Here is a 12,607-nt window from a genome sequence, read left to right as displayed (position 1 = left end):
TTGAACAGTGCAGGCCCGAGGACCGAGCCCTGTGGAACCCCACTGCCCACACCCCTCCAGGCCGAAAATGACCCATCCACCACCACTCTCTGGGTGCAGCCCTCCAGCCAGTTGGAGACCCATTTGACTGTGTAGGTGTTGACACCACAGTCCCCCAGTTTTTTAATGAGAACAGGGTGAGAGACAGTGTCAAACGCCTTCCGAAAGTCCAGAAAGACTACATCCCACTGCTACCCCTGCATCTAAGGGTTTGGCAATCTGGTCATAGAAGGCCCCCAGGTTGGTTTGACATGACCTGCCTCTAATGAACCCATGTTGGTTGCCCATAAGCATAATCTCCCCCGCTGGCCCCTTGTGGACATGTGCCAGAATAATTCTCTCAAAAAGCTTACCCAGGATCAAGGTAAGACTAACTGACCTATAGTTTCCTGGGTCCTCCTTCCTCCCTTTTTTTGAAGATGGGAACCATATTGGCCCTCTTCCAGTCCTCTGGCACCACACCAGAGCACCATGAGTGCTCGTACAGCCGTGCCAGGGGTCCTGCAATGACCTCAGCTAATTCCCTCAGTACTCTGGGGTGGATATTGTCTGGACCAGCTGATTTTAAATACATCCAGTCCCTCCAGAAGTTCCCTGACTAGATCCTCCCTGACCCTTGGCCTAGGTGCGCCTCCCCTCGGGCCTGAGAGGGGCCCAGTGGAGAGGCTGTTCCAGTCCCTGCTCAGGAAAATGGAAGCAAAGAAGTTGTTAAATAGGTTAGCTTTGTCGTCTGGTGTGATGACCAAATTTCCTAGCGTGTCTTGCAGAGGCCCCATGTTACCCGGTACCTTCTTTTTGCCCCCTATGTATTTAAAAATGACTTCCTGTTGTCCTTGATCCGGGAAGCTAGTCCCAGTTCCATCTCCGCCTTGGCCTTCCTGACTGCCTCCTTGCATCCCTGAGCAACCACAGTATAGTCCTCCCTGGTGATGACCCCTCCCTTCCATTGGGTGTACATCTCCCTTTTAGCTAGGAGACATTCCTGGATGCTTTTGGTGAGCCATGGGGCTTTTGCACCCTCCTGCCTCCTTTGATCCATGTTGGGATTACCTCCCTTTCGGCTTGAAGGATCGTCTCCTTAAGGAGCAACCACTCTTCTTAGACACCTGGCTCCCCTCCCCTCTGGGACCTCAGTGCTTCCCTGACTATTCTCCTTAGCTCATTGAAGTCCGCCCTCCTGAAATCTAGGGCTGCCACTTTGCTGTAGGCCTTTGCAACCTTGCGCTGGATGGTGAATTCCAGCAGGCGATGGTCACTGTCGAGCACTTGCAGCCCCCTCACCAGGTCGTTACCCGTGGCCAGCACCAGGTCCAACAAGGCATCTCCCCTGGTCGGGCTGTGCACCTCCTGGGTTAGATGGAGGTCCTGCGTTTGGGCTAGGAACCTACGTGAGTGGTCAGACCTGGCTGACTGCTCTTCCTAGCAGATGTCTGGAAAGTTCAGGTCACCCAAGATGACCACATCCTTTGACCTAACTACCTCTGTGAGCTGACTTGAGAATTCCTGGTCTAGCTCTTCCCCTTGGTTGGGTGGTCTGTAGTAGATCCCCACTGTTAAGTCTCTTTCCCCTCCACTGTCTTGTATTCTAACCCAGAGCTCTTCAGTGTGCCACTCCTCTGACTGTGCTAATTGATGAGGATGTGTATTCCTTCTTAATGTAGAGCGCCACACCCCCACCTTTCTTCCCTGCCCTGTCCCTCCTGTACAGCCTATAGCCCTTGATATTCATTGCCCAGTCATGCGTTGGGTCCCAACACCTTTCAGTGAGCCCCACTATGTCTGGGTTGGTGTCAGGTAGCAGGAGGGTAAGTTCCTCTTGTTTCCCATACTACAAGCGTTTGTGTAGAGGCATTTGAGGCTTCATGGGGATGTGCACTGGCCCCTAATCTCAGCACTGCCCTGGCCCCTATTGCTTACCTGGGTATATGTTCCACTCATCAGTCTAGGCTGGACTGTACTTGTGGGTGCTGCTTGGTTTAGCAGGCCAGCCAGGACTGTAGTGCAGTCCAGCCAGGATGGCCTCTTCACGCAGCATGGTCACCACTCTTGTCAAACTGTGCCGCATGTGGCTCTGATTCTAGCCAGTCTAGGATCCATGCTGCATGGGTCCCAGACAGGTTGGAGCACCTGCTGGATCAGGTATGCTGGGAGAGGAAGAGGGAAAGGCGAGAAAGGAGGAAATCTGCGAGTCTGATCTGGCACACAGAACAGCCCCAAGCCACTCATCTGGCTCCTGAGGGCAGAGAAGGTTGATACCTCTTTCTTAATCTTTAAAACATTTATCTTGCTTTCTAGGCCTGAAATTTGCTATTTATGTATAAAAAAAATCCATGAAATGCACTAAAACACTGCAGTATATCTTTACTAATATTCTAAGATGCTGTAAGCAGCTATATCACCAATACAATTAAATACCAGTACAGAGAACAACAGCTGAGCTTTAACAACAATATTCAAGTGTGGAATTTTCAAATATGCAGGAGTTATGTGCTCAACTCTCTTTTGAAATTCAGTGCGACCAAGGTGAGGAACTCAAAAAACCTACAATAAAATGTTGAATATACTTGCAATAAAATATATTTTGCTGTTGGAGCTTTTACTGATACCAACATACACATTAATTTGTGCTCCTTTTTAGCCTATGGTATGGCTGTTTCACTAGAAGCAAATTCTATATAAATAGAAAATTAAATATAATTATTTTCATTCGGTTAACTAGCCACAAACTAAACTAGAAATGTTGAGAAAAGTTTTATGTTCAGAACAGAAAAGGTTTTACCAAACAATTTTACATAAAAATCCAACCATTCATAAAGCACTTCAAGTACTGTGGTATAAATCTGTCATAGAGAAAACCCTGTGAAGGACATCAGAGAACCCACAAATATTTATGGAATGAACCACAAGCTGTATACAGAAGTTAACAAATGTCTCATTACAAATAGGGTATGGTTCTCCCAGTAACAGAAGCATGGCACTCACATTATATTCAGTTTAAGAGCCTGTTATAATTAAGAATTCTACAAAAGAGAAAGGATCTGCTTTATATACTATTGGAAAAAGTTTTCAACACACAAAAGATATGTTGAAACCAAATATGATGGAAATTATATTTACTCACACACAGTTAATATAAAAATGGTAACACTAAGCTTTTAAAAGCTTTTCTGAATTATTTTAGAGTAAATTATTTACCTCAGCCAAGACCTTTAGATGTCAATTTTAACTAAATGTGACAGCAAAGTATCCTGAAACGAGTGATCAAGCACATATTTTTAAAATCAACAGTAAGAACCCAGGGGACAAACAGTGAAATATTTTGTGGAAAGTAAACTATGCCCCCAACTGGAGTTTATTAAATGCAAGTCACTTCTATAGTTGTACTGTTCTATTTCAACATTAAAAAAGAAGTTAATTCCCATGAGCCAATTACTGAATCTCTCCCTTATAAAACCGCCCACAATATTCTACACACTAAGGGTTCAAAAGACTGGAACATACAGTATTGTTATCAGCATCTACAGCCAGCAGCAAGAGGATGCAGAAACCAAGACATTGCAGAGAAAGGACTTTGGGAACCATACACCCCTAGAAATTTTCTCTTTTCAGGAACAACAAACCTGGTGCCTGTGATGGAATTCTTAAACTTATGAGAAGGTATTAGTGGTTCCTGAAGTCAGCTCTCAGCAGCAACAGAAAAACACAGACCATTAAAGACTCAGGACCCCAGTGATGCTGAGTAGTTCCAAACCATTGGAGACGTATTTTGGAACTGGCAAAACCATTTATGGTGAAAGATGTGGGAAAGAGCATAAGTGAGGAATTAGGCTGGGATTTTTAAAGGAGTTTATGGGATTAGGTGCCTTTCAAAATATCTACCTTTATCACCAATGATGGAGACAGAAGAGAGGGTCTAGGCCAGTGGTTCTCAACCCATGGCCCACAGGCTACATGCGGCCCAATCAACACACTGTTGCAGCCCATGTGACATCCTGTTAAAAAATTTTAAATGGATACATAGGAAGTAAATTGTGTGGGTGCAGTCCCCATAACACATTGAGAGCTGCAAGTGTGGCCCATTATGGCAAATAGGTTGAGAACCACTGGTCTAAGCAGTATCAGCCATAAAAGCAGCATAGAAGCACTGCAACATTTTGTACCCTATAGAACATGACTGGAAGAGGAAATGGATCCATGGGTGGAAAAGACTTCTCTTCCATGAACCCCTCTATCATCTCCTGTGTCTTTTTAAGTCTCATTCACTGAATAACAGTGTATCAGGAGCTGTGGTATAGAAGAAATGGCATAGAACACAAAGTATATTTTCAGAGGCAAGGTAGTGACAAGGCAAAGGGGACGAGGAGTTTCATATAACTAGTTGTTGAGTAGGTTGTTTCACTCCTTATTAAGAACAGGTAAAGACAGGAGATTTTATTTTTTGTTGTTTTTTGTTTTTGCTATATGTGGCTGAAGAAGTTTTGTAGCAAAAGTGGAAAAAGAGGCAGGAGTTAAACTGAGGACAGGAAGAGAACTGGAAAAATCTACTCAGAGTACATCAAGAATAAGCATGTATTCTTCTAAGGGTTAACTTATATCAAGACAACAATTTAAATACTGAGTATTTCAGTATGTAAAATAAAAAGTTTAAACAGATTAAAATAAAACCTATCATAGCTTAAATAATCCTTTGATTTTTATTTTAATTGGGTTCACTATAGTAAAACTGCAGTTTTTTTGGTCAGGAAATGGAAAAAATGTAATTATGTTAAACAGCACCTCATACGCTGTACATACAAAACAAATCATATCCCCCTTCCCAGTGCAGCATCATAAAATATTATAGATTTCAAAATTGAAGTTATATGAAATGCATGTGTCAAACTTTATATACACCATATATCAAATACTAACTAACTGTGTTAAAATAGTATGAAAGGCAGAAATAAAAATCAGAAAAGCAAGGAACCTCTGAGTTCATACTGCCAAACATCTTTAATTTTGTCTTGGCTTTGAAGAACATATGGTAGGTAAGATCACCCATAGCTGAGGCCTTTTTATAGAAAATAATCTACAATATATAGTCAAAAGGCAGAAAGGTAAGGATCTTATGGAAGCCTTAATTAACAGTCACTATGTTTTTGTGGATTTATATCTGACCCAAGGGTTTATTTTAATACAAAATATTAATAAAAAATTGGGTACTTAATAACCATGATTGGGAGACGGCATCACAGCATGATTAATCAATAATGTATGTTGTTATGCTATACTAGTACAAACTATATATAAATGTTTTGATGGATGTATCTGTGCATGAAATAAAGGTGAAGCAATAGACAGTGGAGCAGTTCGAGCCAGAGTAAACTGCTCCCAGGTGCAGTGTCTACACCTGCACATGTGTAGATGGTGACACTTTACTGTGGAGCTAATTAGTCTACTCCACAGTAAAGCGCACATGTAGATGTACTGACTGATAGTAAGAGCAATCAGAACGTTCTCATTTGCAGTTTCAAACTAATCTGTATTTTGCTTCTACTTCCTTTGAATGAAAGATCTGAAGATTTAAAGAATTCAAATATGAGGGTAAATAGGGGACAAAGGAAGCAAATTTTGGACAGACACTTTTAACAGCTACTTTTTAAAATAGCTGGTTCTAGATCACACAAGCTGACTACTTTTAAACAACAAACATAGGTGTTTTTTCAAAGAGCAATTATTACCGGGGCCAAAAAATAGCCATAATGCCAATACACTGAAGTTGAAAATCTTTGCAGGAGGGATCATACCAAAAATATTATTGGTATAATAAACATTACAGTATAGATTTTATATTAAACATTAGGATTTACTAACAAGTAAAAAGGCCACAGTGGTGTCGAGGGCCTCTAAAATCCCTATTATTCACCTGTGGGAGGATTCCTTTGGTATAGACAATGTAGAAGGTAGCATCAAGCTGTCTTCTAATGACCTTCCTACACATCTGGGTAGAGTGACACTTAGAAGATAAGGCTGGGGTACAAAACAGAAAGATACAGCAACTCTGAGCAAGTTAACATTTCACTTACACCTGAGCTGCCAAGGACTGGGGACACATCATGACACAACACCACTTTAGCATCTGTTCTCTGGGATTCTGCTACATCTCTTAAAACACAGTAAAAGGCCGTCAGGACTCGTAGTAATGATATCTGTTATTAGACCAACAAAATTTTTGTAAAAAAATTCTTTAATTGCAAGCTTTCGGGCACAAACGAGCTTCATCAGGCATTGGAGAAAAGATTGTATAAGTTTGGGTAGGACGTCTACAATCTTTTCTCCAATGCCTGATCAAGGGTGTTTGTGCCCGAAAGCTTGTAATTACTATGGGTCCTGATTGCTTTTTCCTCTAGACCAATATGGCTAGAACCTGGATACTGTAAAACACAGTAGAAATCTTCATATGCTAGAAGATTTAGAATTTTAGCAAAATCCTCAGATCAAGACTACAGACTCAACTGCTTAAGAATAACAGATACAAAGGGCATACATGTCACTCTCCTCCTACCACTCCCTTCCTTCTCCCCCCCCAAAAGACAGAAAGGCTGTGTGTGTGTGAGTGAGAGAGAGAGAGAGTCATTTTCTGGAATTTCTTTTACTTTCTCCAGCCACAATGGGAGGACAGAAGACTCACTTTTTAAAATTCTAGCTTTATTATTTAAATTTTATTTTTCATTCATTTTTATTTAAAAAGCATATACAAGGATAATACACATTCAGTAATTTTGAACAGCATTTAGCATTAACAATCTGTTTGAAACAAAATGAGCAGTTTTAACTGAATTTTGTCATTAATTATCATGGAGGTTTTCGTATTAATACCTGTTACAGTAGCCTCATAAATGACATTGCTAATAAGGAATCATGCTTCTATATAATGCTATCCCATATTTCTGAATGTTTTATTGGACAAATGGTTGAAATAGAATGGTTGGTATAGAAGATATACGAATGATCCAAAAAAGCAGAGCAACGTTGGTTTCTCCAAAACAACTCTAGATGGAGTATTTGTTAATCTTTGTAGAAAACAAAAAATAGGGTTTTGTATTAAAAATGTATATTTTTAAATTGTCTTGATTTAAATTACCTAATCCTGATACCTCACTGGATTTAAAAATATAAGTAATTAATTTCACTTGTAAAAAGCAGGCATATTTGTAGGCTTTGTAAACTGAAAATGTGGGCTATTGCAATTGAAATTTAAATTATGAAAGAAATTTCTTTAAAAGAAAATCTCAACAGAAAACATTTATGTATGAATTCTAAAACTGCTTACAATTAGGAAACTACAGGGAAAAAAGAATAAAGTATCCATTTTAGTAATTTAAGACTACAAACAGCTCTCTCTCATTTATTTAAATTACTTCAACTCTGTAAATCATGTAAATTCCTTCAGAATAACAAATGATTGTCTAAAATTAGTTTTTGTACATAACTTTTATTGCTTAAGAATTGGGAAGCTGGAATCTGTGGCAGCACAGCTTTGCTTTTTTAATATCTTGCAGTATATCTGTTCAATTTATCAATTAGCTAACAACCCTTTCTATATATTTTAAAATTGTTGTATTTCAGCATTCAATCTCCAGCAGTGTTACAGTTTGTTTTTCTATGCTCTTTTAGACTTTGATAAATACTTTGTTTGCCTACACAAAATTTTCAATGAAATATTCCAAACACTGGAACTCAAGGAAAAATAAAATTAGGGGCTTTATGTGAGAACCTTTGTGTTGTGGTTGCATTCTGTGGAATATACGCAGGTATTCAAATACCAAACCATTAAAAATAATGAATTCAGATATATTAACTGATTTTAAAAACTGACAAATAAGAGATTACAAGGGTGATGCTACAGCTCATCAGGAAGTTGCAGAAAACAGAAGTCTGCATATCGTCAAGTTACAGGTAAGATTCCCAAATATCATTATCACCCACAGCAGTATGAAAAATGATCAATAAAATATAGCTGAAGAATATACAGTTCAAAATCTAGGTGTGTGTTGGAAAACTTTAGAATGTTTTTCATTCTCTAAACCACATTTGAAAGCAAGAATATATTTCCATATGGCTTTCTGGCTATGTATTTACTTTCCATCAGAAACCCATCTATTTCTTTCCTTTACATAAACACTATCAGAAAAAGCAGATAAAAGTTAAATATTATTGCTTTTTAATTAAAGGAATTCTGTTAACTAATTATAATCACAGCATGACTGCTACAAAAACCATTTATGAACTCTTTGAAACAAAAATATATAGGAGATATTTAATCTAAAGAACAAGACATTATTGTTTTACTATTATTTATACTGAATAAATGAGAAAAAAGGGAATGCAGAAAATGAAAAACAGATTGTGTATGGGATATTCCATTAATAAAGGAAGAAAGTGTTAATAAGGTTTTAAGAAAAATTATCAAATTTTATGGAGCTATTCTTGACTATGGGACTTTTTACATATGGGTTTTTATTGTTTTAAAAACCCTAATCTACATTCATCTATTGGAACCAGCCTTGGAGCTGGGGGATCTGGACTACTCAGCACTGTATAACGCAAGAAGGAGAATCTTAGACTGAAAATAGTGGGACTGTAAAATGGATAGTGAACGGATTAAAAGTCCCATTGAGCAATTAGGGCTAGGGACAGATATTCAAAAAGTCCAAGCCTGAATTGATTCAATCTTTGCAAGTTAGTCTACCCTGCAGAACCTGAACCGATTTGCAAGTGGACAGACATTCACTTTTGAATCAAGAAATGCAGGAACATGCCTGGCTCAGGCTAGAAGACAGGGAGGTACTAGAGTGAGCCCTCGTTTCCCTTCCATACTATTGAGCTGAGGGGGGAGGGTATGGCCAGGCCCTGGCAAGACTGTCTGACACCACTCTGATACCTTGCCTGCAGTCCCCAACTGGGGTGTGCCTGGAGGAGGAGGGGGAAACAGCTCTTTCCAGGCTTTTCCCAGCTCACTGCTCAAGGGATGGGAGAGTTGCCAGCCCCCACCCCTGGCTAGCACTCTGAGGCAAAGTGGAGTGGGGAAGAAGGACTGCTTGTGTGGAGTTCATGCATACTGATGATACTGAGATTTTTACTCCCTCTCTCTGCTTCTTCATACTGTCTACAGCAAACTGACAGCAAACAAGCCAGCAGGGAGCTGATAACACAAATTTTATCAGCCCATCAAGACAACAAAAGTCTCTCTCATTAGTTCAAGCTCTTCGTAAACAGCGTTTTCCAGGGAAGGAATGGAGGGACATTATCAACTGACCTGTTGATTGGCTCCAAAGAGCCCTGAGTGGACACTGTTCTGTCTGCCTTAGTCCCAGTGAAATTGGAGACACACACAAACACCTCTCAGCATTAGCTAGCATGGAGGCGGTGTGACTGTGACCAGATGCATGCTAGGGTCTGTGTTGTGGGAGGGAAGGGGGATCCCTGTTTGAGCAGTGAGTTGCGGGACAGAGGCAGGGGGAAGCCAGGCAGACTGTGCCTGCAGTCTCCTACCCCCTTCTCAGCCAGCAAGAGCAGTGACAGTGCTTTGGCTAAGGAGGAGAGGGATGGGGCCTGCCCCACTCTCTGCAGCACACAGTACAGCCCAGACCAGCCCAGGGTTCAAAAGCATGCTGAGATGTTGCAGGACCCTGATTTAACTTAAACCAGAATGCGGCCTGGGACAGAAATTCCACAAACTGGTTTGACCCAAATCAGTTAAGTCTGATACTACATTCAACCTGTTCTGTTACAGGTTTAAACCAGTTTCTGATCACTTAAACCAGTTTGTGTGTAATTTCTGTCCCTAGCCCAAAGATCCAGTGAGCCTTATTGACTCAAGTGCCATAAATGTCCAATGGCTTAGAATTACAGAAAATTAGGGTTGGAAGGGACCTCAGGAGGTCATCTTAGTCTAACGCCCTGCTCAAAGTAGAACCATCCCCAACTAGATCATCCTAGCCAGGGCTTTGTCTAGCCAGGTCTTAAAAACCTCCAAGAATACGGATTTCCTGAGCAAGTCAAAGTCTGTGTAGATGGCTCTGCAAGGCAGGCCATTCCACAATCACCTTCATCAGTATTCTCCATATCCCTGATGTGTATTTCTTCTCTTGACTTGGCAAGTCAAATAATGGAGCAACACAAAACATTTATAAAACCTCAAATTATTTTACTCCATTGATTCAAGGATTGGCTTTATAGCATCTTGTACAATGGGTCCTTACTTCTGACTTAGGACTAGAGTATGCCCTGGTCTTTTGTAACTTTGCTAGGCAACAAGCCCCACTTACAAAACCAGCTGGAAAGGGTGTATATTTACCACTGCTCTACCTAAGTAGGTGTGCAATGGATGGAATAGGCAGAGCCTGAGCTCCATTCTTGCTACCCATCAGCTGGAGAAACTAGAATGCTGGATTCTGTACAAGTGTCTTGAAGGCACAGTTCTCTCTGTCTCCTCTGAGAAGGCATTACTACACAGAGCTCCAAGCTCAGGCCTGTTATGATGGTTCAGACCAGCCAACATCATCACTATTAATTTTTTTTTTTTTTTTTGCACCGGTCCTGGAAGCACTGTAATACCAGGTCAATGCATGGAGTGGATGGAGCACACTCCGGTTCCACCACCCAATACCAAAAAGAATCTGCTCAATATAGAGCGGAATGCGGGGAGAGGCTGCAGGGCCTGCTCGCCTACGTGGTCACGCTGCTTCCCCTGCCAGGTAAGTATGAACACCCAGGGGGAAGGGAAGTGCTCTTTCAAATACTGTTTTCCTTTTTTTGCTTGGTTCCTTTAGTTAATAAATGTGGTAGTACTCAGAGGATAGGAACACACATACATTTGGAACTCTTTCAAAAGAGGAACATTTCAAAAGTGCAGCAGCTTTTACATTCTAATTGTTATGTGTGAATTAGCTGAAAATGATATGTAGTAAAACCACTCCAACTTTAATCTAGGATGAAACAGTGCTACAGTTGGAGTGGTTTTGCTACATTTGACTCATTCTCAGTTCATTCACACATAACAATTAGAACATAATAGCTGCTGCTCTTTGCCAATGTTCCCCTTTGGAAAAGCTTCCAAATATACATGTGTCAACATCCAAAGACTCAAATTGGGGTCAAGTGCCCTAAAACTAGCACCCAAGTATATACGCACTGGAAAGCACACTTCCCTGGTACAAGCAATTTATAATCAAAAAAGGAATGAAACAGACACACAGAGAAGGAATGGCAAAGAAAAGTTGTTAAGGTAAAAGATCAGGTATCTTGTTGGTCCTGCTTCTATGAAGTATTTTAATAAATTAATTTAATCTTCATGTTAATACATTTATTAAGGAACAAAGGAAAGGGCTAGAGAAGTGACAGAAGGAAAGCCTGTTGCTCCAGGGAACTGGCTCCATTTCAAGAGATGTTGTTTTATTTTCTCCAGATCATTTTGCAGATGGAAGGTGACTGTCTAGACCTGGTGCTCTTGGATGCCTTTACAGAGGACAGATGCTTTACATCTATCAATACATTTCAGTTCTTATTTAACAGGTAATTGTGAAGTATATCTAAATTATTTGCTCTTATTTTCATGTAATGGAGTTGTGATCACCATGCTTAATGCTGTATCTAATAAATTCCAACAAAAGGTATTAAATATAAATACCTGGGGAAACATACTAAAACCACTACCATGCTTGAGTCCCAAGATTGTGATAGTCTTGCAAATTCTATTAACACATCATAAGTCAGACCCACTCTCCATCCCCCAAAATTAGATGAAATCCTTTTAAAAAAAAAAAAAAAAAAAAAAAAATCAATCAATCAATTGCAATATTTTCCAGTTGCTTTTGGAGTCATTGTTAAGGGGAAACATTTCAACTTGAAACTACCAGACAGGCTCAACATTCTTTGAATTACTGAGTTGTGAGAGACCTCAAGTATCATCCTATTCATAAAAACCTCCAATTAACAAGATTGCACAAGCTTCCCTTCAGAACCATTGTTCTGATGTTTTGAGTAGGAAGTTTTTGGTAAGATTTAACCTAAATTTGTGTTGCTGCAGTTTAAAGCCATTGTTTTGTTTCCTGTTCTCTGCCATAAAGCAAAACATTTACACTACCTTCCCTTCATGGCAGCCCTCCAAGTATTTGAAAAATACTATCATGTCCCCTTCCACCCCTCTTAATTTTCTTTTCTCTAAACTAAATGTACCCAGTTCTCTCAACCTTTCCCTGTACATCTTGTTTTCCAAGCCCTTTATCAACTTTGTCACTCACCTTTGGATTCTCTCCAACTTCTCTACATCAGGGGCATCAAATACATCTGGCCCATGAGCTGGATGAATAGTGTGGGGCGAGCTCTGCAGGGTGGATCAGCCTCATGAACCATCCCCCTCATGCATACTGGAACCAGTGTCCATGGTGCCCACTCTGGCTGATCCAGGACTGCATTGCATACAGTAGCTGCTCTGGTCAATTTTGGACCAATGGTACATGGGGCATCTATTTGATTGCTCTCAGACTTGCACTGTATGCAGTGTGATGCATACCCTGTACAGGCA

General features: G+C 40.4%; 1 protein-coding gene and 1 long non-coding RNA gene across 2 annotated transcripts in view; one reads left to right on the top strand and one right to left on the bottom strand.

Annotated features, from left to right (window-relative positions):
* The window catches only part of VPS13B (vacuolar protein sorting 13 homolog B), an 869,608-nt gene that overhangs the window by 306,111 nt on the left and 550,890 nt on the right, over positions 1–12,607 (bottom strand). The gene's annotated exons all lie outside the window — the stretch shown is intronic.
* The window catches only part of LOC109320892, a 29,889-nt gene that overhangs the window by 8,915 nt on the left and 8,367 nt on the right, over positions 1–12,607 (top strand). The window contains exon 2 of the long non-coding RNA XR_002103867.1: positions 11,489–11,595. This is a non-coding gene — a long non-coding RNA (uncharacterized LOC109320892). The remainder of the gene's footprint in view (positions 1–11,488; positions 11,596–12,607) is intronic.

This window comes from Crocodylus porosus, unplaced genomic scaffold, assembly GCF_001723895.1.
Source record: "Crocodylus porosus isolate Cpor-Errol unplaced genomic scaffold, CroPor_comp1, whole genome shotgun sequence".
In the NCBI taxonomy this organism is placed as follows: Eukaryota; Metazoa; Chordata; order Crocodylia; family Crocodylidae; genus Crocodylus; species Crocodylus porosus.
The sequence above is the reverse complement of the archived record's forward strand: the minus strand, read 5'-3'. Positions and strand labels throughout refer to the sequence as shown.